Below are 25,750 nucleotides of genomic sequence, written 5' to 3'. Positions count from 1 at the left end.
ATGCACAAATAAATAATTTCCTGACCCTGCAACAAGAATTTGCAGGACTAAATATTGACACTGAGGGAGCAAGTCAATCACAAATACTTGTGGGAGCAAGTCAATCACAAATACTTGAAAGAGCAAGTCAATCACAAATACTTGAAGGAGCAAGTCAATCACAAATACAGAGTAAAATGAAAAACAAGCCAGTATCACCTAAGACAGCTCACCAAATCCTACATCCAACAATTTTTAACAAGGACAATCTACAAAAAATTCAACAAATCAGTAGTGAAGAAGTGGCTGATGCTGAGGCTGAAGTAATACAATTGAAAAACAATTTTCTTCCAACAGGCCTAACTCCACTAGAGGATATCTTTGATTCAAATGATGTCCCAAGAAAACCAAAAATGCAGCCCCTTAACTCTGCCATTGAAGAATGCAACATTGGAACCATGGAAAAGCCCAAGATAATAAAATTGTCTGCATCCCTACCTCCTGATCAAAAGCCCAAATACATTGACCTTTTCAAAGAGTTCCAGGATGTCTTTGCATGGAGTTATGAGGACTTAAAATCCTATGACACCTCTATTATCCAACACACAATCCCTCTCAAGCCAAATCAAAAGCCATTTAAGCAAAAATTGAGAAGAATAAACCCTATGCTCCTCCCTGCAATTGAGAAAGAGGTACAAAAAATGTTTAAGGCTGGTATCATAGCACCAATCAAGTTTTCTGATTGGATCTCAAATTTGGTTCCTACAAGAAAGAAAACTGGTGAAATAAGACTTTGTGTTGATCTTAGAAACCTAAATCAAGTGTCCCTCAAAGACAACTATCCCTTACCTAAGATGGATCACATCCTCCAAAGAGTGGTAGGAGCATCAAGGATCTCATTACTGGATGGATTCTCAGGTTTTAATCAAATCCTAGTGCACCCTGATGATCAAGACAAAACTGCATTCAAAACCCCATGGGGAACTTTCAAATATGTAAAAATGCCTTTTGGATTGAAAAATGCAGGGGCAACATTTCAAAGAGCAATGGACATTGCTTTTGCCAAGGAGATTCATGACTTACTTGTCATTTACTTAGATGACCTTACACCTTTCTCAAAATCAGACCAAGAACACTTGAAGCACTTAAGGCAAATTTTCTTAACATGTAGGAAATATGGAATTTCCTTGAATCCCAAGAAATCTCTATTTGGTTTGGAAGAAGGTAAGCTGTTAGGGCATATTATTTCAAAGGATGGGATAAGAATTGACCCGGACAGAATACAAGCTATCTTACAAATGCCCCACCCAAAAAACATCAAAGAATTGCAAGCCTTCTTGGGTAAGATCAACTTCTTGAGAAGGTTTATCCCAAACCTAGCAGAATTGATCAGATTACTAAATAACATGCTAAAGAAGGACTCAAAAGTGAAATGGATAGTTGAAGCAAATCAAGCCTTTGAAGGCATAAAATTGGCCCTTACCCAAACTCCAGTCTTAACAAATCCTCAATTTGACAGGGAATTTATCATTTTCTCTTTTGCCTCCCAGCATACTATTGCTGCAGTTTTATTACAGAAAGATAACCAAGGAAATGAGAAACCCATTGCTTTCTTTAGTAGAGCTCTTAGAGATGCACCTCTGAAATATCAAATCATGGAGAAACAAGCTTATGCTTTGGTCAAGGCCATTAAAGACTTTAGGATCTACATCCTTTATTCCCATGTTATAGCTTATGTGCCAAGTCCCATTGTAAAAGACATTCTCACTCAAGAAAACCTAGAGGGTAGAAGAGGAAAATGGATTGCCAACATCTTGGAATTTGATATTGAGATAAAACCTACAAAACTAATAAAAGGGCAAGGTTTGGCCAAACTAATGACCGAAGCAAACTTCCAAGCCTTAGACATAAACCAGCTGGACAATGAACCGGAGCTGGCGACTCCAAAGATCAATGTAGCCTTTGAACAATCCCCTTGGTATTCTGATATATGTTATGTACTACAAAACCTGTGTGCTCCCCCAGGATTGTCCAGAACTAAATGTAGGTTCCTAAAAATGAAAGCTTCAAGATTTTGTGTCATGGATGGCAATTTTCTTTGGAAAAACCATGAAGGTATATTGTTAAACTGCTTAATTGAGAAAGAGACTAACAAAATAATGGAAGAATTTCATGCAGGTGACTGTGGTGGACACTTGTATTGGAAGTCCACCGTGGATAAGATACTGAGGGCTGGTTACTATTGGCCCACTGTTTTCTCTGATGTCAAGAAATTCACTACCTCTTGTCATAAATGTCAAGTGTTTGAGGGAAAGAGAAAGTTACTGCCACTTCCTTTGAGGCCTAGTGCAACAGAGAGACCTTTTCAACAATGGGGCTTGGATTTCATTGGGGAAATTCACCCTTCATCTTCAGGCCAACATAGATGGATTCTAACAGCTACAAACTACTTTACTAAATGGATTGAAGCTGTTCCATGCAGACAAGCAAATGATTCCACTATCATTCAGTTCCTTGAGACCAATATTCTTTCTAGATTTGGTTGTCCTGATAAAATAATAACAGACAATGCTGCTGCCTTCAGATCTAAGAAGATGGTGAATTTCTGTCACAAATTTCACATTACCTTGGGCCATTCTACTGCATATTATCCCCAAAGAAATGGCCTTGCTGAATCATCAAACAAAAGCCTTGTGAACATCATAAAGAAGGTATTGGAAGAAAATAAGAAGAATTGGCATAAGAAGCTTGTGAATGCCTTATGGGCAGATAGACTAACAACCAAAAGATCAATTGGGGTCAGCCCATATGAGTTAGTTTATGGATTAGAAGCCAAATTTCCTTCATCACTGGGAATCCCTGTCATGAAATTACTTCAAGAGAGTCAAGCTGAGCCAAATGATATGCAAAGAAGGGTAAATCAAATAATATGTTTGCAGCAAACTAGAGACCAAGTTTACAGCAGAGTTCAAGTTTTACAAGAAAAGTTAAAGAAAGCCTTTGACAGAAGGACCAAGGGAGAAGATTTTAATATTGGAGACAAAGTCCTCAAGTGGGACTCAAGAAGAGAAGATAAGGGAAAACATGGAAAATTTGATTCCCTTTGGAGAGGACCATTTGCTGTTCAAGCAGTACAAGGAAACAATACTTATTTCCTTAAAAGTCTTAAAGAAACTGATTTGGATGAAGGTCCTGTGAATGGCAAGATGTTGAAGCACTATTTTGACTACTACCCATAGGTACAGCCTGAGTTTCCTTGTACATATTCAGGTGTATATATTACTTCCTGTTAAAATGTAAAAATACAGTTTCTCAAGTTTTATTAGTTATCGGCAAAGGGCAAATGAGTTCAGAGATCTACCAAGATGGGAAGAGTACAATTTGGCATGTCAAAGCAGCATACTTCAAGTTTTAAAAGCAGTCAAGGGCCCAAGGCATTCTGACCTGCTGTTCTTGGCCTTTCAAATGGAAAAGCCATCCCCATGTGGAGCCACTGTTAGCTACCTATATCAATAGGTTTCATATTTCATGATTGGAAAAGAAAGTTCCAAATATGCTTTGCTTTGGTAACACAAAGATCCCATATTTCCAAAAAGAGACAAGGTGTGTATATAGCTTTATGGTGACTAAGTTTTGATGGATGGTCCAAAAGCCTAATCTGGATTAGGCCATGTTTCAATTTTGCTATCATAGAATAGAGAAAGAAGTCTGTCCAAACTGTTTAATCTTGGCAGACCAGTAGCTTAGGTAGAGAAGTAAGGTTCCCAACTACTTAATCTAGGACCTTGGAAGCAATAAGGGTAGTTCTAGATAGAAAATCAAAAGGAAAAATCCAAAGAAAAGAAAAGGCACATAAGGGTCTGCAAGTCTAAGTGCACCCTCCATGAAGAAACAAAAAATGCTAGGCAAATAGATGGGAAGGCAGATGGGGTTGCAGAAATGTCATTCCTTTCAATTCAGTGTGTGCTGACCTAATCACAAAGGAATATCAATGGATTGAGAAGGTCTTCTTCTCCATCATGTTGCAGCAAAATAAAGAAGCATGACTAACTTCCTTTTCCCCTTTTTTACCTTCATTACTAACATCCCTTCATCAGTTGTGTTCATGAAAGAATTTGAGGTTTTATGCTGGTTCTTATTCCTTTGAAAGCCACATTCCTTGTCTAAAAATCTTTTTATTTTGATCTACTCCCTAAGCTAAAGCTATCTTCACATAAACTTAGTAAGCTCACTCCTCATTCACCTTTTTCATCCATATTAACCCCTAACTTCTATTATCTAAATCCCCTATGTTACCCTTTCCCTACTATTATAACACCATGGTGTATAAACCCCAAGCATTGTATAAATATCCCTCCCCTGGCATTATAGCCATATATTCACTGTTAGGGATTAAATTGACATCTGGTCAGTTTGAGAACCCTAAGCCTTACCCCTCTTTCCCCTTCAGAAGTCATTTAACCCATTCAACCCTTCATTTTCTAAAAAAAACCTTGTAAAAAACCCCGTTTTCACCCTTAACCCGCTCAATTTGCAAAATGCACATAAAAACCCACTTTTTCCGATTTATCCAAAGTCTGGGCGCTGTGCGCGATTCTATAAAAAACATGGAAAAAACAATACAAATCCGCCAAAAAGTCTAAAGTCCCCGCCGGGCGCAATTTTCAAAGAAAATATTATTTTAATCCCCGCCGTATCCGTATCGACCTGGCAGCTTAACGATCCGTCGACCGTCGGATCGGGCCCTTTTCATCCGACGACCCACATGAATATCGGAGCGGCTCCGACGTCCGAAGAATAGCTTCCGATATTTGTCAGAGGGTGACGTCAGGCCTCTGCCATGCGTCACCCCCACAGCGTATCGGAGCCCCCTCTGACAATTCAGCCTCCGTATAATAAGCGGTGCGATATGATACCGCTTACTGTTTCCGGTTTCTGCCAACCCGCCCTGCCAACGTCACTACCACGTCACTGTTACGTCATCGCCGTGTCAGTGCCCCCGTTAGCCATTTGCTCCACCTATCCGCCACCTCATCGTCCCCGTGGACCACTCTTAAGCTGCCACGTCACCTGATGACGTCATCCGACCTTGACCCCACCTGATGATGTCATGCTGACGTCATCCAAAAAAGGTGCCAATGTTCCGAAAAATCCATATTTTGGCCAAAAATCCGTGTTTTTTGCACTTTTCGCAAAAAACAACTGTAGTTTCCTCTGCATGAAATTTACATCCAAACTGTCGCCAACCTGCTGAATTCGACCTGGACACCATTGGCGCGCCAAATCCACCTGCATTTTTCACCATTGCCAAGCAAATTTACTAGGTATTTATCGAATTCACCTCCCTGTGCTCGGTTGTATCCAAAATTGTCTGAAACAAAGCTTAAAAGAGTGAAAAACACATAATTTACCAACAAATCCCCTGTACCTAGTCTCCATTTGCAACTGTAAGGTCGAAATTCACCTGCTAAGCCTTGTTTACCCAAGTTTTCATAGACCCTGTATTCTGTTCGCGCAATTGTGAACGGTAAATCCAAACTGCACCAATTTGCCATGAAAAAGAGTTTAAGGCCAAGCATTTGTCTCATCAAAGCTTTGAGCAGTATTTCAATTGCTGCAACTGACCATTCCATCCTCTGTTCTTCTGCAATTCACCTTTCTTTTTCAAAGAATAATCTTTCGTATTGCTCTGCACAGTAACACCAGATTATACAGCAGAATCATAAACTAAATATGGATACTCCAGTAGCACCTGTAGCCTTGAATGCTGCCCCTTTAAATGGTCCTCAGAGACAACTAGATTGGCAGCCATTGGCAGACCTGGATTATCAGATAGCAGAAGAAATGCTAATGCACAACAAGTACCACATTCACTTGCTGAATGAGTTGAAGATTAAACATGAGGTTGGAACAGATGTATTGGGCATTTGGGATTCTTTCCTCCCTCTATTCAAACTCCCTCAGGTCAACCAGTTTCCTGACCTAATCCACCTATGTGCTGAATCCTACGACGCCACTCAGAGGGCTGTGATTGACCCTTTAGGCTCAGTTGTTTTCTATGTCACCCCTGAAGCCATCAGAGAGATGCTACATTTCAAAACTGAGAAGAAATTAGTCCCTTTATCACTGGCTGATCTGATAAAGAAAGGAGCCAAATTGAAAGATGCCCAGATCACCAAACTAAATCAGTTGTACATAGGGTCTGACACCGTGAAGTACCCTCCCATCTCTCATGTTTACCTCAACCAATTGGGCAGGGACCTTGTAGATATGATCAGTCCCATTCTGGGCTATAATTTTATTGAGTTTGTTGATGAGACTGTGCTGGTGATGATGCTCATGTTTGCCCCTGGCAAGTCTCCAATCTGCTATGACTATGCCACCTACATATCTGACAAAATACATGAGCAATTAATGAACTTGGCAAGAGAAAGGGTGTTGAGATACACCTCTTACATCTACCACTTGATTTTGTATTATCAACATGAGAAGTTCCACTTTGCTATGAAGAGAGTGGATGCATAAGGAAATCCAAGGTTAGTGGTGTATTGGTCCTCTGCTTTCCACTGCAGATCTGTTTCTCCATACACTTATTGTGAATTTATAGACCTCTTCATCCACCCAGCCATGTCTCTGCTCATGAGCTCACCTCCTCCTAGGCTAACTGATGAGATGCAGAGGATTCTTCAGCTGTCCAAGGCATACAACATCGGGGATTGGTACTATTACCAACACCACACAGTCATCAGAATATATGGATGTGAGCTGCCCCCATACAGATTGCCCAGATATGTGCCTATGAGATTATTTTCCCTTGAATATTTCAGGAAGTTTGGGAATGCTGATGTGCTACATTTTTCAGGCAAAGGCAAGAAAGCACAGCTCAAGGTGAGAAACCAATTAGGCCACTTCATCTACAACAAAAGGGAGGAAGGTTGGCAAGAAGCCGACAGCATGTTAGGATCCCTTGGCCTACAGACCAGTTTCCTTTGGAAACCTTATGACCCCAATCACTTCATAACTTTAAGGAGGGTCAAATATAGGCTGTCAAGTTATGACCATGTAAGGTTGCCTCACATAGAAAAGTATGCAAATCAAATTAAATGGAGGAGAGGAACCTTAGAGGAGGCTGCTACACAAGAAGAATTAAATAAAAGAGCAGTTAGAAATATCCAAAAGATGGCTGACTTGGAGCTTTGTGCACAGGTGTTTACTCTTCCAAGCACTCAAGTGGGAGCAGCTGCATATTCCTCCACAGCAAATCAACAAGCGGTTAAAGCTACTGAGCCAACCTCAAGCACAGGCAAAGAAAAGGAGATGGAACCAGAAAAACCACCTCATGAGGAGGCACAACAGCAACAACAACAGGTACAACAGCAACAAGAGGGGCAGCAAGAGAAAGAGCAGCCATTACAACAAGAAAAGGCAGCTGAAGCCCCAATTTCCACTGAGCAACAGGCTCAGGACACGGTGCCTCCCAGGCCAGAAACAACAGTGGAGGCCTCAGTCCTCCAAACCCCACAAAAAGAAGACATAAGCAAAAAGAGGGACAGAGAGACTCCCCTCACAACAACAAAGACTCAAGGGGAGAAAAGACACAGAATGAATCCCCTTTCAGAAGAGGAAATGCCTTTGGGGCAATCTTTGGGCATGGGCCCACCAAGTATGGAGGCCTCAGCAAGTTCCTTCCAGCAGGAACAAGAGAGGATAGTGGGAGGAGAAGTCAGCTCCTCAAGCCAGCAGAGAGAAGGTGAACTGAGCATCAAACAACAATTCATTGACATAAAGAGGAGGAATGAGCCAATAAAAATTCAGCTATATAATCATTTGTTGAAAATGGCTCCCACTAACCAACAAAGACTGATGTCTGCATACGATGTTAATGAAGGCAAAATGATCATGAGCCATTTCATGCCAACTGCATTTCAACCACAGTCCCCTTCAGACTACTTGAGGACCAATCTTGAGGTCCTTGCCAAGGACATCCACCCAATGGACAAAATCGAATTGCATAAACAAACGGGTGAGATGGTGTATGCCTCCTTGGCAGATAAGACATTGGATAATTATAGGCTAGAAAATAGCCTAAATAATATAGCTGCCCAACTTGAGTTGGAGAGAGCATCCTCTCAAGCAAAGGACAACAGGATCAGGTCCTTAGAAGATATAATCATAGAGATTGGGCATGATCCCAAGGACATCAAGGGCATACAAGAAATATTGAAATTGAGGGATGCAGACATGGCAGCTTTGAGGAAAAGATCAAAATCCCAGCAACAATTCACCCTCAAACAGATGAAGTTGCCTAGCTGAGACATGATCAAGATGCCACAGCTTTGCTGGTGTCTTTATATAAACAGCTGATCCAGACTCAAGAAAAGCTGGGAGAATCAAAGGCTGCATAGGCAGCATTACAAGCAGCATTATAGCAAAAGGAAGAAGGTCAAACATCTCAGCCTCCTCCAGAAATAATTAACCTTGAGGAAGCTCCTCCAACTACTGCTCCCCTCACTCAACAGACAGAACAGGAAGCACCTTCTACCTCAGCACCACCACCAACAACAGAGCAGGCCCCAAGCCTGGACATGCAAAAGCTGAGAAATGAGATTCAGGCCCTGGAAGCCCAAATGACAGAATTAAATGAGGCCAGGGAGAATTTAGCCAAGGTAAATGAAAGATATGATAAATCCAAGCAGACTGTGGCAGAAAAGGGCAGGGAAATAAAAGCCCTCAAAGACAGGATAAAGGAGCTGGAGAAGGAGCTCAAACTGGATAAAGTAGCGGCTGAGCTCAAGATAGTGCTATGGGCCAATATTGGCCAATCCATCACTGATCAATGGCAGTATATTGAGACAATTCATGAGCAGTTGGAGCTCATTGCAAAAGCACAGAGGGAAATCCAGAGATCAAGGGCATCTCTAGGCAATATGCCTGAGGTTGCCAATAGAATGATCAATGTGCTTAACAACATAACAAGTGCTCAGTTAGCAACTATGGGAATCTCCAACAGGACTGAGACTATTTTGTTAATAAAGAGGGTCCTAACACTAAGAAGCCTGGTGCAGACACTAGAAAGAAGGACCCAAGACATGCAGACAGAGGTCAATAGATTCCAGGACAACTTTGTAGGAAGACTACTTACACATGAGCAGTATGCCAAGAGGGTCAACACATTCGCCACAAATCAGATCACCGAAAGGCCCAGCACCTCAGAGGAAACAGGGCCAGCAACAGGACAAAGTCTCTTGAACACGGTAGAGAATTTTCTTTATAATGAATGAAATTAAACATCTGTTTGAAGTGCCTCCCACCTTCTATAAATACACAGAGGCAGATGAGACATTGGAGGCAATTCTTAGACATCAATTGCCCACACAGGAATGGTGGACTAAGGCAATACAAATGATATTATAGACAAGAAGCCATTCACTAAGTTTTTTCATCAAAAAATACAAGTTAGCATGCACAGGAAAATTTTGATAAGATCAGCATGCATGGAGAAGAATGGGCTGAGCCAACTCAGCAAAACTATTTCGGCCACCAAAGCAGCAGTGACAACTACAGGTGACAGGGCCAAAAAACTACAGCACGACAGCCATAAACGCACATTTTTTCAGAGTTAAAGCAGAACGTTAAGACCGACTCAGTGGCCTCCAAAGGTCAAAATATCTTCTGACATACATAAAGAGCACTTATTTTGTATTCAATGATGTAATAACTTTCTTATCTACTATCTTGAAAAGTGGGTGAATGCATTCATTTCCAGGATGACTCAACGCCTCAGATATTTTGTATGAGCGCTTGTGTATATTCCCCCCTCGCATAATCTTGCAGGGGTTGTTGTTGATTTCTCTTCAAGAGTTCTTTGGCTGTAAATTTTCAGAGTTTAATACAAAGGCCGATGGAATTTCCAAAGTCTGTGTTGTCTGAGTGGTGGTAATGCGATTGCTGTGTGCTACAGGATTCCTGCGTGTTTTCATGGCTCAATAAGTTTCCTTAAACTTTCGTTATGTTGTTTCTGTTATTTTCTCATAACTCATCCATGTTCTAGATTTCACAATTAATGGCAAAGAAAAATAATAGTTCTAGGATTTAAACACATATTACTCTAGACTCAATCTATGTTATTACCAATGTTTTCTTCAGTTACGGTTATAAAGGTGTAATTCTTAATTGCTGCACCTCTACACTGTATCTTTCACAGTGATTATTGTTTTAGGAATTCAAATCTGCTCCTTTACAATACATCTCTTTCTCACAACCAAGCTTAGTGGAAAATTCTTAATTGCTTTTCACTGGTTAAACACACTTCATCATTATAATATCAAGTTTGTTTCATGAGATATTCAAAAGGCCCTACAGTTTCAGCAATCCCAATCTACCTCTCAAACAACCAGTAACCAAAGACTCCATTGCCCAATGGACTAGAACTATTTGAAGGTTTCCACCTTAGGTACAGAAGACATCCCTCAACCAAAACATAAAACAAAACCCCGAACATCATAGCTAGCCTAAAATACTATCAGAACAGAGACAAATCATAAAGAGAGAGCCCTCTCTGATTACAGTTTGGCTAGGAGCTGTAATCCAAAGATTGGTTAGTGGTTACCCCGGCCGTATTCCCTTGGGAGTCAAAGGGAACAACCTGGGTGTTAACACTATATTTTCTATTACTCAAGGCAAGGTTCACTTCCTAGAATTGAATTAATATTTTTTAAGATTCGCCAAAGCTTCCTTGAAGGAATCCTCGTAGATAGTGAAATCGTCCATGTACACCTAAACATAGTCATGGATCAAATCTGAAAAAATTCCCCACACGACTCTTTGGAAGGTAGTTGGGGCATTACATGACATAAAAGGTAAAACCGATAGGAAAAATTTCCTTAGGGAAAAGTGAAAGTAGTTTTCTCTTAATCCTTTGGAGTGATCTGAATTTGGTTATACCCACTAAACTCTTCCAAAAATGAGAGTATTTCTTCCCTGTTAGGTTGTCTAGGACCTGATCTATAAAGGGAGGGGGGAAATCATCCTTCATAGAAGATTTATTTACTGCTTGGAATTCTACACACACTCATGATTTTCCTAAATATTTAGGAACCACAACTAAGGGGGAAACCCATTTACTATCAAATATCTACTATATTTGTGAAATTTTCTTGAAATGTAGTAGCTAGAATTTATTCTCCTAACTGATTCTTGATTTATTAATTTTATTATTAATATCGCATAAATCACACTACAATTATTCATGAATAAATTTTTTGGAAGCTAAATAAAATGCTAGAATTGAGAAAATAATGCAGACACAAAATAAAAATGACACCAATATTTTTGGATAATAGTCTTCGAAAAAAACCTGAAGGGAAAACTGGTGCAACATATGAGGGGTATATTTTGTTATGCAACAGTAAAATATGAGTATAATAATCTACATGCCCCACTAGAAATCCTCCAAAACATCTTGCCAAAATAATTTCGAGAAAATTTCTCTATTTTGCAAGATTATTGAGCCTCCCTTTGACCTTTTCACATTGTCTTCTGGATACTTAGACTCCTGGCCTCTGTAGTTTGTACAACCTCTGAAACTGCTCCAAAAATGGCTATCTAGTGATTTTATAGCACTGGAAAAATTCTCACTACCTTCCAGAATGAATTTTCTTCCTTTGGCAGTTGATCCAAGCTCTTCCTGACAATTCTCTCTACTAATCTGGCTAACTCACACCACTTGGATGAATTTCTCTCCAAAATATTTCAACCTCCTCTTTGCTGGATTTCTGACACTGGAAAATCCATTGGAACAACCAGTTGCTCCTCCCTCAATCACAGATGGCCTCCTTCTATGGCTCAAACTATTTTTCTTGCTAAATATTTGCAGCTGGAGAGATTGATATTCCCATGGAACTCACTCTCCTTCTTGCTCAATGCATCTGTCTCCATCCCCATCAATTTTCTCTTATAGTCTCTCATTGAAGCACCAACGACCACAATTAAATCATTATCAATGGATAAGATCATCTTAGACTTGATCTTTGTGAGTCTCTAGAGATTTCTCGATCTTTCTCAATTAATTGATTTTAACTAATAAATTTTCCTAAGTTAGACTTAGGAATTTTTTAATTATTGATCAATTAACTTAATTGAGTTGTCTCTAGGTCTTTTCTCTTGAAACCTTTTCTAGGTTTTGGAGATCTCATGTTCCTTACCCTCTTTGATGTAAATCAAGGCTAGAACTCCTGTCCGATGATACAAAAAAGTAATAATATTAAGCTTGCATCAAGGAGATTTTACATTCTTCTTTCACTACCTCCTTGAGTGTTGGGTTCATAGGCATCTAGGGTTTTTGGATAGGACGAGCGTCAACCTGTGTATAAATATGATGAGAGAAATTTTTTGGATCGATCCCTTTCATGTCTCGTTAATACCATGCAGATGCCTTTATCTGTTCCTGTAGAACTCGCATTAGTTATTTTCATTGCTCATTAGTAAGTTCAACACTAATATTTAGAAATTGACCAGAACTTACTTCAATTGAGATACACCTGTTGAGAAATCTATGAGGAGATTATTAGAGTGATTTCTCTTTTATTGATAACTTCTTGTGGTGTCTTTTTACTTTTATTACTTATTTAGCTTCTTTACTTATCATTATGTTTGTGTATCATCAAAAAAATACCAAAACACGAAGAAAATAATACATAATATAGGCTGCAAGCTAGGGCCAAAACCTCTCCACTTAAGAGGAAAATTCACAAATCTCTTCTATTCTTATAGAGACTTCAATTGGCTAATTACAAGACCTCTAGAGCAAGACTTCAAGACCAAGTCCAACCCTTTTGAATGATGTGCTTCCTTTGTCCAATTCAAACCCATTCAAATCTCTTTTAGTAGCACAGCTTTGACCTCCAATTGCAGAACTTCAACCTATACTGTAGGTATGAATTCTTTGGCCCTCCCGCAACAACTACTGCCACACATGTGAACTTCTTTTGGCCTTGCAATATTTCCTTAGACCTTCACTTGTGTTTCTCTTCCTTCATGAGGTTGAGGATAACTTATTGTGACCTTCACTGACCTTCTTTCCCTTCCTTCTTCAAGATCGAACCTGCAAAAGAAAATCCTAGACCTGCTGCAAAAACCCTAGCCTTCCTTCACACGTGTGAGAGAGGAATAGCCTAAAGACAAGTCTCCTTCATCCTTTTACTTCTTCATTGCCTTCTTCTTCTTCCTTCTTCACTTGAATGAGTGAGTGATGATTGTGTTCCAAGGAGTCGAGTTTCCTCCTTTATATAGGATTTTCAAGGTGGACGTAGCTCCTTAAGTTAGGTCGACTTTCCAACTGCCAGACCAACTTAGTCTTGAAGGGTATTTTGAAACTTTTAATGACAAAAATATTTTTCTTTACCAGTTACAATGTGCTTGATGGGGTCTTAAACTTAGGACAATGACTCTTTTGAATTATTGACCTAGGACAAATCCTAGAAGCACTCAATGGGTGCTTGAACTATAAAATAAAAGACATTGAGAATGAAAACCATGCTCCAAAAATAATAATGACAATTTTTCTTTCATTTTACAATATACAAGAATCAAAAGTACATTTCATATTTATGAAGACTGAACCTAGTTACGCATTTTTCAACATTCCCTCTTAACTAGGGAGGTATTTATAAATGGTACATGGACATTCTCAATCTAAGGAGATATCATAAGAAGATTCAGATTGGTAACCCATATATTGAGAATCATAACAACCAACATTGTCACATTGTAAGGCCTTGACTAACAACTATATCTCTCCACGAGGCCAGAGAACAATTTTGGCGAGATTAATGATTTATAGACACCATCACCATTGTCTCTCAAGGCACATACCCCACCCAGGTGTTCACAGAGTATGTCTTTCCTTAGACTATTCTTATCTTGGATAGCTAGTCCTCAAAGAACATCATTCCTCAACTACTCTTATCTTGGATGCCCTACCAAATCCTCAAAGAGTATTGGATGCCATATGCTTACCCAATCCTCCATTTTATCTTCCCAAGTGAAGACAAGAATGATGTGCCTATATCTCCCTCTCAACCAGGGAGGATATATCAACCAAACCAAGCTTGTCTCTCAAATACATAATATTCTTATTGGGAAGGTATTTTGTCAATATGTCAGCTACCTACTCATCAATGGAGATATATTGTAGCTGCAACACACCATCTTGTACTAGCTCCGAATATAATGATACTTTTTGTTTATATGCTTTGTATTTCCATGAAAAATTGGGTCTTTAGTCAATATTATAGAGCCGGTGTTATCACAATGTATCACTATAGGTTCCATTGGTCCTTCGAATAAGCCAAACAACAACTTTCTCAACCAAACAACTTCTCTACTCACTTCACAGGTTGCAATATATTCAGCCTCAACACTAATCAAAGAAAATATATCTTTCTTTCTGCTCATCCATGAGATCATGGGGGATCCCAGACTAAAACATCCTCCTGTAGTGCTCCTTCCATCTTGCTAACTGCATCCCTAGTCAGAATCTTTATATCCAATCAAGTGGACCTCATTCCTCCTATCATATTTTAGGTAGTAGTGGATTTTTCCTTCCAAATATCATAGTATGTGCTTGGCTGCTATCCAATAATCATGCTTCAGCTCCATTTGGAACTTCCTGAGGATATTCACTGCAAAATATATATCTGGTCAAGTATTTACCAAGTACATTAGTGAGAAAATAAATTGTCTATACCTGGTAGGATCCACTGGGATATATTCATAATTCTTTAGTCTCTTTAAGTTTTTGATCATTATGGTTGTCATTGGTTTGAAATCCATCATGTCAAACCTCTTCAACATCTCGATCACATGCTTTCCTTGACCTAGGTAGATCTTATCAGGTCTCGACTAGACTTCTAGTCCCAGATAATAGTGCATCAACCCTATATCCTTCATATCGAATGTTGTTGCTAGCTGCTTCTTGCATTCTTGCATTTGACCTTCCAAACCTGTTAATAAAATTTCATCCACATACATAAGAATCATTACAGGCTCACCTTTACAACCTTGAAATAAAGATTCAGATCAATTTTTTTTTTGAAGCCCAATATTTGAGATTATGCATCCAACCTTGCATACCATGCCCTTGGTGCCTTCTTAAGGCCATATAATGCCTTCTTCAATCTTCAAAAAATATTTCTCTCTCTATATTTGACTTCAAATCCAAAGGGTTTCTCTATATATACTTCCTCATCAATTGTGCAATTCAGAAAGGAAGTCTTGACATCCATTTCATGGATGTTCCATCCCAATCGATCCTACTAAAGAGACCAATAAAAATATGGTTTTATACCTTGTTGTCGATGCAAATGTATCTTCATAATTGGTGCCTTCTTGTTGATAGAAGCCCCTAGCCACAAATATTACCTTATACTTGTCAATGCTTCCATCTTTCGCATGATTTATGTTGAAAATCCGTTTGGAAGTTACCACAAACTTGACTTCAGGCCTAGATATGATCTTCCATACCCTATTCTTCATTATTGATTGATATTATTCATTCATGGCATCTTTCCATTATTGATGATTGAGAAATTCTTCAAAGGTGGATGGTTCAACCTCTATTAACTTTAACATATATGCTGCATACCCTGAATATCTTTTGGGATTCTTTCTTTCTGTAAATGTGCCTTTATTTTCACCATGACCCTATGCATTTAATAGAGTATATTTCAACCAATTAGGTCTCTTTCTAGTCTCATGAATTACCAAAAGTTGTATAGGTTTAATGGGACCTTCATCTTCATGATTTGTTTCTTCTTCCTCCCTAATAACTTCCTCTTCAAATACTAGAAGTTCTTCATCATCAGAGTCCATAGGGAGATCCTTTGATTTCTTGAATGCAATAATTTCATCAAATATCTCGACTAACTTCTATTTGATGTCCTTCTTTTATGTAGATCCTATAGGCCTTTGAGGAATTACTGTAGACAAAAAATGTTCCCTTCATGCTTTATGGATCTAACTTCTTTCTCTTGTCCTTCAGTTTATGAATACAAATAGGACAAAAAAAATTCGGAGATGATCTATGCTTGGCTTCTTCCTAATGAATACTTATTCAGGAATTAAGTTATCTAGTGACCTATGGGGACTTCGATTTTGTATGTATACAACTGTCTTTTTTGTTTCACCCCACAAAATGTTTTACCAATCTTGATCATGTAGCATAGATTTTACACTTTCTTCAATGGATTGATTCGTTTGTTCTACAACTCCATTTTTTTTGGGATTATATGGGACTAAAAGGCTATAATTTTTCTAGATTCCTTACAAAAGGCTATAATTTCCCTGGATTTGTATTATCCTCCATTATCAAACCTTAATATCTTAATTCTCCTTTATGTAAGGTTCTCTAGTTCAACTTTGAATTCTTGAAATTTGGTGAATACTTCGTCCTTGAATTTCATTAAGTAAACCCAAGTTTTCCTTGAATGATCATGTATGAAAGTGACATAATATAGAGGACCTCCAAGTGACTTTGGATTCATAGGACCACGAACATCTAAATGAATAAGATCCAACATTTCTTTTGACCTTGAATCACTACTTCCAAATGGTCTCTTGGAATTATTATCCAATGCACATCCCTTGCATACTCTTTCATGATCTTCTTTCAATTCAGGGAAGCCATTCACTATAGAATTGAGGGTTGGTAATATTTTGTAGTGAATATGACCAAATATTCTATTCCAAAGTTCACATGGGCTAACTTCAATATGAACCAAATCTTGAGCGAGGAGAGTTAATAGCATGTGAAGTCTTCCTTCATAGATCCCAATCATTCTTGCATCTTCTATGGTTGAGTTTTTACCCCATACTAAAACTTTTCCATCAATGAAAGAAATTCGATCACCCTTGTCTTCTAGACAAGAAATGGAAAGTAAGTTTTTGTGCAAACTTGGAACAAATAGGCTATTGTTGAGATGAATTTTTCCTCCATTCTCAAGCTCAAGTGAAGTTGATCCAATTCCTCTTACAGGGTAACTTGATTGTCAACAAGTTATATGGAGTAAGAGGAATTTCCTTTTGATAATTTATTCAATTGCTTGTGTTGGCCCATCATATGTTGTTATAGACATTTTTGTGCCTTACAACTCTAAGCATGAAATTTCCATATACCAAGGGCTACTAAGTCCCTAAAAGTGTTGTTCTAACTCCTAAAGGAACAAGGTCAACAAATTACAGCTTCTCCCAGAAGTTCTCCACCAGAAACTGCTCAGAACTAGTCAAATCAAGATCATTTCAGCTGCTCCACTGGCTAGCTACGTTGCATAGCACTCAAATACACTAGCTAGGTACGTTGCAACGCACCTAAATGCATTACCAGGGTGCATTGAGTGGGAAATGACAAGTGGCAGAGTCATTCCACGAGGTGGAGAGACAATGGAAGCTTCTAGAACCTTCTCCAATGACACTTGCCTCACTGAATTTGACCAAGGATGAGTAAGAGGCTCTCAGTCTCCAAGTGGAAGCAAGAACTGACAGAGAGAAGCCACTAATCAATTCATGAGCTGACTCATCCTCTTTGCATACATCTATATATGGATCCCTCATCCCAGAGATCCAGAGGCTGGAATATTGTACATTGCAGAGAATTGCTGTTGGTTTTTAGATAGATATCAGAGTATTGGGTGATTTATGCTTTGTTGGAGGTGAAGAGGGGCTTCTTTGCTAGGAGGTTGATGCTGGATCAGGAATCATCGGTTGTAACTCCTCCTGGATCTTCTTGTTATATCAATAAAACTATTTGAGTTTCTCCTACATGCTTGTGTATCATTGATGCTTGTTACATTTGTATGTTTAGCTTAAATCTGATCCTAAGTAATTTATGAATATAAATCCATGTCTTTGTGTAGTTTTCTTCTTTTGTGATCTTACAGGAACTTGGTGAAGCTAGGCAAGTAAGGAAGCAGGTAGCTGGAAGCTGTCAAAGAAGAGAGAGATTGGATCAAAGGACTAGCTCAAGACACAGGTTGGTTCATCCTATTCCTCTTTGTTTATAGTTCATAAAGAAGAATACAAAAGTAGTTTTCTCTTTTTGTTTCTAAGGTAACTGTCACACCTTAGTGGGATAGAGTCGTTCTGAATAGACACTTATCTCGATAACATATGTCTAGATGCCCCACTATTGATTACCCAAATATTTTCATATTGAAATGTGCCACTGAGTGCGGAGAATAGTCCTTCATCCTTTTTAGTTGTCTTACTTGCTACCTTCATACACTTCCTTAAGAACTTCTTCAATGTAGTAGAGATATTCATTATGCCCTCAACCAACCTTAGCTCTGATACCATGTTGAGAAATATATATGGAAATGATTAGAGTGATTTCTCTTTTATTGATAACTTCTTGTGATGTCTTTTTACTTTTCTTACTTATTTAGCTTCTTTACTTATTATTATGTTTGTGTATCATCAAACAACTACCAAAAAAAGAATAACAATAACACATAATATAGGCTGCAAGCTAGGGCCAAAACCTCCCCACTTGAGAGGAAAACCCGCAAATCTCTTCTCTTCTTATAAATTATTCAATTTACAAATAGGTATTAGGACAAGACTAATAACCTTCAAGACCAATTCCAACCCTTTTGGATGATGTGCTTCCTTTATCCAAGTCAAACCTAGTCAAATCTCTTCCAATAGCACAAATTTGACCTCCAACTGTAGAATTTTGGCCTCTACTGCAGGTCTGAAATTTTCGGCCCTCTTGCAGCAATTTTTTCCACATGTGTGAGTTTCTTCCAGCCTCCCGAGGTTTCCTTAGACCTTCGCTTTCCTTTCTCTTCCTTCTGGATCTTGAGGATAACTTATTATAACCTTCACTGACGTTGTTTCCCTTCCTTCTTCAAGATTGAACTTGCAGAAGAGAACCCTATACCAGCTGCAAAAACATCAACCTTCCTTTGCATGTGTGAGAGAAAAATAAGCCAAATAAAAGTCTCCTTCGTCTTTTTCCTTCTTCGCTACCTTATTCTTCTTCCTCCTTCAATTGAATGGATGAGTGATGATTTTGTTCAAAGGAGGTCAAGTTTCCTCCTTTATATAGGTTTTTCAAGGTGGATGTATCTCCTTAAGTTATGCCGACTTGGTCTTGAAGGGTATTTTGACACTTTTAATGACAAAAATAATTTTCTTTACAAGTTACAATGTGCCTGATGGGGTCTTAAACTTATGATAATGAATATTTTTACTTCTTGACCTAGGACAAATCCTAGAGGAACTCAATGGGCGCTTGATCTATAAAATAAAAGACCTTGAGCATGAAACCCATGCTCCAAAAATAATAATAACAAATTTTCTTTCATTTTACAAAATACAAAAATCTATTGTACATTTCATATTTATGAAGATTGAACCAAATTACACATTTTTCAACAAAAACATGGTTCTTTTGCTTAATATGGTACTTCAACAACATTACCTAATGAGGAAAACGTTGTCAAATCATCCATTTTTTGTACATCATGCTTTAAAATTTGTTCAAGTGGATGATTATCAGAACCATAAGAACCCGAATTGTATAAAACAAAATTAAGTTGACTTTCCTCAAAACATACCTAGAAATTATTTACCTAATCGATCATACACATAAGTTGAACCATTTCCTTGTCACTTGTTAGGTCATCAAACCATGGAGCTTCCTCTGATTCCACGAGAGACTTTGCAGGTGGATACAAGGTGATCTGTTTCAGAGCTCCACTATGAGAAATAAACATGCTTCTGAACTTGCATCCTATGAATGCATTCACAGTAGCAAGCCACGACCTCCCAAGGATTATTAGGTGCCCTCTAGCTGTCAATTTATTTTTCACAACCATGAAGTCCATAGGATATTCCCATGAATCCAAAGAAACAATTACATCGTCTAACTCCTTTCGACTTAATCCTGGATTGGTCTGCTAGTTCAATAATGGTTGGGGTAGGATGAAGATCAGTTAATTCAAGAAACCCCGTGCGATGGCCGCTTTATTCTTGATCAAAGTGTTGGGAATACATCATTAATATATGTTGAAACGATATGACTTCCAGAATAATAATATTTCTTCGCTAAAATCTTCCTAGTAATTGCATCAACACACTCACCAAGAAGATGAATAGTCAGTGTATCCTTCCATTTCCTCTGTGGTTTCTTTAAGCACAACTCCCTTACTGTCTTAGAATAAATTGGTTTATCTCTAATAACTTGTAGCGGGGGAATTTTTACACAAATGTTTCTTAATTCATTAATCACATCATGTTTTAGGAGGTTTTACTGGTTCACTCTCGTTCGACCTTTGAGAGAAAGTATGGTTGGAAAATTGTTTCCAAGGCATGCTTTCTTTCTGAGGGGGTGTGGGTCTACTAATTCTTTGTATAGGGGTAGAAACTTCTTCCTCTATAATGATGGGGTTGGATTTCGACAACACCTTCCTTGAACATAAAGGGATCTCTTACACTTCTACAAGAGTGATAAAGTAGGTTGGAAAGGGTTGCAACTAAAATTGTAAGATAGGTTTGGTTGATTTATTATTCATGTTAGAGGAAGGTTGTATAGGCAAATGGTTTGATCTACAAGGTCGATTGGAATGCAACTGTACTTGGGTATTAAGATATTGTTGTAGAGATGTTGGCATCTAGTAGTTTTGTAGGAACACTTTAGCTTACAAAAGATACTGAGGTTGTGATGGATAAGGATATGAGGGTAGGGGTCCATAGCTTGGTCCTTTCCAACCCAATTTCCAGGATTGTATATCAGGTGATTTTGTTGCCACATTTTTTATGGTGTGGAAACATTCCATGATGCATACTGTAAATAAGAAAAATTTGAAAAACTCACAATAGAAGGGTAAAACGATGTACCTTGTGGCCTAGGTTTCCAATAATTCTTGGTTGCTAATGAACAAATATTATTCCTTGTAGGCTCATCCCCATGGTATTTTGATTTCAGTCTCGGTATAGAAGGAAAATTATCCATGGAGTGTTATTGTTGATCAATGGTTGTCATTCATGTCAACCCAAGCAGCACCAAGGGCTACCCCGATATTGCTTGGGAATTTTGACTTGACAGCTTACTCTATTCTCATTCAAAGATATTCTTGATGGATTTTACTCATCGTTATGTTTCCATTGATAAATGGTACGCCTCCCAGTTCTTCACGGTTTGAGAGTTATTTGCGTTTGAAGTTAGTAACCCCAGTTAGTGGGATAAAACACTGTGGGGTTGTGGCATGTCACTAATAATTGGTTTTTGTCATTGAATAGTCAATAATTAATAAATTATTTCTCTTAAAATCCATCCAACGTTCACTTGTTTAGGACCCTCTCAACTAAAGACATTCATATAAATAATGACCCTCATATCCTCCTCTAGGATGGGATTTTGTGGCTTCGAACAGGTCATCATGGGATTTTCGATATAACGTTTTTTCTACGACGCTTCAGAAGCTGAAATTAAAACCCATTTGAGATGAAACCTTGTTGAACGTCTTGATCTAATTTCAGATCTTGGTTTGCTACTTTTTTAGAGATATGATCTCTTAGTGTCATTGTCTTCACACTGCCATCAGTGATCAAAATTTACTCTTTTACATTTCATACTAGGAGTTTCATTTTGATGAGTTGCATTCCATTAGGTCATGATCTACTGATGGTACAACTCATTTCAGTTTTTTCCCTCATGATATATATCTACTGACCTCTTTTATACTTTTCAGTCAATGATTCATGCTTATTTTCAGTTCATTTCATCAATTATTTAGGGTTTCAGTCTCATTAGGTCTTAGGGTTTTACCATGGTCAAATTTCAATGACTATTGTTAATAATGGTTAGCATACACATGAGGATGATAATAATGATCAGAAAAGTTATAATGTCTTAATTTAAAGTTCTCACCTCAAAACTAGTTTTGAGGTGAAAACAAGGCATTTGTATATTATTTTTCAAATTTCATGTAATTTTATTGTTCCCATATGTAATAAATGGTTCCATGCTGCTCCTGGTCAACTAGTGATATTTCCAAGTACTTTCCACTGCAAAAGTCAAAGAAATTGAGCATCAGTTCACCTATCCAAGCAAAAAGGTCAAACATAAAAAAACAGAGTATTTGAAAAAGCAAATAGACATTACAAAATGGGTTTTCACCATCAAAAATTAAAAAGTGAAAGTCATATAAAGCCATATCTCTTTGGATCACTTCATTATGCTAATGTTGAAATTCAAGTGCTAAAGGAGAGCCAAAAACACAATTTTTAAGTGTCATTGAGCAAAGGTGTGCAATCGCTGCGTTTTTGGATAAAATCAGACCGGCACTATGCACCTGGGAGTCAAGCCCAAATCGTTTCAAATCACTCCAATTTGCCTCAAATTTTCCAAGTCACCTCTTTGCAAGTAAGTACATTGATCTTTCTTGTTGAAAATTGGTTTTTGCATCAAGTCTTGGTGATCCTTTCACTCATAAAGTTAAAACCCTAGTGTTCACCAAACTATCTCATAAAATTTAAAAGCTCACTCATTTATTGTTTTCCTATCTCATCCATTTGCTACTATTTCCTAAACACCATTCCCTCATATATTTTCCCCAAATCCCATTCCCACATACAAATTTCCCAAACCCTATACATTCTCCCCAAAACCCTACATACTTTATCCTACATACGTCCCTAAACATTATCCCCAAACCCTACTCACTCCCTAAATCCCATTCACACTCCCATTTACTCTCACCTACTCATTCATAAAATCTCTTCATACTCATCTTTCATTTATTTACCCTATCTCTTCACTCACCACAAGTGATCACAACAATAAAAACAATGGAAAGAGATAGCGAATATGAGCTTGAAGAAGATACCCTTGGTGACAGTTCCACGGAGAGAAACATACAGCATAGGAAGCTTCATAAAGGAGGAAGGATTATTGGAGAGGAGCCCACCAGTTTGAGGGAGTTGCAAGCCTGTCCACTTGCCATTTCTTGCTTTAAACACTAGTCATGTTTTGGTTTATTTGAAATGGTAGAAAGAGTTAAATTTCATCATGAGTTGGCAAGGTTGTTTGTGACACATTTGCACAATAATGAAGTAAGCCTTGTTGGAATTACATTCACCTTATCACTAGCTGTCATCTCAGAGGCTACAGGTATTCCAAATGTGGGTGAAAAATGGAAAAAAGGTCAGGATATTGATAGGGAGTACTATGAGCCTTACATCAGGGCTAGATACAAAGACAAACTCAAGAGAGTATTCCCCTTCAAGTTTTTGGAAGAGAGGTTTGCTCCATTGATGAAGATCATTATCAAGTACTTTACTTGTGAAGGTAGGTTCTCCTAGTTGTATGCCTGCCACATTAGACTGCTGATGCATTTCACTAGAGTAAGAATGATGAATATCCCTTACTTCATGTTCAAAAACATTTTGAAGATGGCACTTATTGTAAAGAGGAAACCATATCCCTAGCAGTTAAATAGCATTTTCCACTACTCTTTCATTGAAATCATTGTTTTACATTAGCTGAACCTTCTTAACATGCCATGGGAGACTTTCATTTGTCATGAGATGTTCAAAGGACCACAAATATTTTCATCAGCGCATCATGAAGAAGGTGGACCTTCAGGACATGAAAAGGTCAAAGAGACTAAAACTGTTGGAGTGTCAGTGTTTGTGACATATGAGAGGGGCACTAGGAAACTTTTTGCAACTACTAGGCAAGTATTATCTCCACAAGGTGTGGAAGGGGTCTCGCCTTCATCATCAGGCTACAGGCAAATGTTATCTCCACAAGGAGTGGAAGGGGCTTTGCCTTCTTCTTCAGCTAAACAGGTACAAGTTGAGCAGCAAAGCAAGGGAAAAGGTAAAGGCAAGAAAAATATGCATAAGAAGGATCTTAGTGATGAGCAAGAAAGAGATTTTTACCTTGTTGATCATGAGGAGACACAAGGAGTTGATGTCATTGACCTGGAAACTTAAGATCCAAAGACTGCAAAGGGCTTGATCATAAAAGAACAAGAGGCTGAGATACAATTCTTGTCACACAACTTAGAGAGGGCTAAGTGGGTCATCAAATATTTAGAGCAAGAAAACAAACAATTGAGCGACAAGAAAGTCCTCATGGAGCTGCAAATGATCAAACAAAATAGGCAAAAGGCCAAGAAGGCTAAGGTCAAGTTGACTTCAATTGAACAAGAGATTGAGAATGACAGGGAAACTTGGCTTGAGAGGGTTAATATACACCTTGAGGGGCTGATTGAGAAGGCCAATAGAGACAAGAAGATGCTTCGCCACATGGCCTACCACTACATGGCTCGCAACAAGATATGCAATATAAGAATGAGGCAGCTTAAGGCTAGGTTGAGGGAGGCCTTAAGGAGCAAAAAGGAGCAAGACAAGTTGAAAATATTAGTTGAAGCCTCACTAGCCCATCAAAGCAACTAATGCTGGTGCCTTGTGCCAAATCTAGGCAACTTTTGATAAATTTTTGTCATTTTGAAATTTTGAAATTTTGAACGCAGAAAATTTCCCTAGGTGCGTAGTGCCACTGGTGCTGTGCTTTTCCCTGGAGGACATTTTGGAGGAATGGATTATATATCTGTATTCAGCATGATGAGAGCATCAAACCCAGAAAATCTCAGCAATTTTGGAGCAAAGCTAGGTCACCAAATGGGCAAAAAACTACCAAAATTTGACCTCTCTGCCTCTTTTTGGACACACAGAAGCAACCTTGGGAGATTTCACTTTTAAGGGGGAAAATGACCTCCAAATGAAAAAATTCAAGATGTTCCAAAAACTAGATAGGAAGACCTTTGCAATGAGCTAGCTTGGGCTCAATTGGGCTAAGGGGAAGGTCTCCAAAAGTGGCTTAGAAGCGAAGCTGCGCACCTGTCCCGTGGCACTGTACATAGAGCCAGTTTGCCAAGAAATCCAATTTTCGCCTAGTATTTCTGCTAGTTGACTTTTTCTCTCTTCATGGATGAATTTATGATTGTAATTAATGCCATGGTATGTAAATAAAATTGTGAAATGATCTTAGAGGGTAGATTCATCAGTTTGAGTTGGTTTGGGAGTTAGTGAATCAGTTTCCATGGTTTTAGCAGCAAGCTATTCCACTGCCTATATTCCTGTTCCTTGTTTGGAAATGGTTGTAACAGTTCCTTATCTCTTGGATTCGACCCCTGATGGCTAGCATAGGTGGTTTGATGTCTATATTATGTATTTTTTCTATAAGCAAAGGTTGGACTCTCTTAGATGCTCTGAGCTACATTGTACACCTTTATCAACAGTTTGGCAAGGAAATAAACCAGGATTTGCAGCTATTTTTATGGGATACTTGTGGTAAAGTGTTTTTGCATAGTTTCTTCTTCTGTTATTGGTTTTTCTCATCGGTTATGTGTTCCACAATCTAATTTATTGCTTCTAGCTGAATGATATCAAGATAGATAGGTAGAATACATTGTTTAGAGTGCTCTGCCTTGGGAAACCATTCAGTTTTTATGTTTTCTATTGTTTGAGTAGGATACATGATCTTTGCATGCCCTACTCAACTCCTCACCAGTCTTAGACCTACCATCTCACTCAATTTCAAGTGCCAAGGCACCTACCTACTTCGCCCCATAGAACACCTTGCATCCTGACTTGATTTCCTGGACCCAAAACTGCCTGCTCCATTTGATCCAGCGAAAACCCAAACAAAATCAATCAAAAACCCTAGGGCTACTATACCTAGCCTAACATCTATATCTGATCC

Source organism: Pinus tabuliformis, chromosome 6 (assembly GCF_031772625.1).
Source record: "Pinus tabuliformis cultivar Carrire ecotype Pingquan chromosome 6, CPIR1, whole genome shotgun sequence".
In the NCBI taxonomy this organism is placed as follows: domain Eukaryota; kingdom Viridiplantae; phylum Streptophyta; class Pinopsida; order Pinales; family Pinaceae; genus Pinus; species Pinus tabuliformis.
This window is presented reverse-complemented; position numbering follows the sequence as displayed.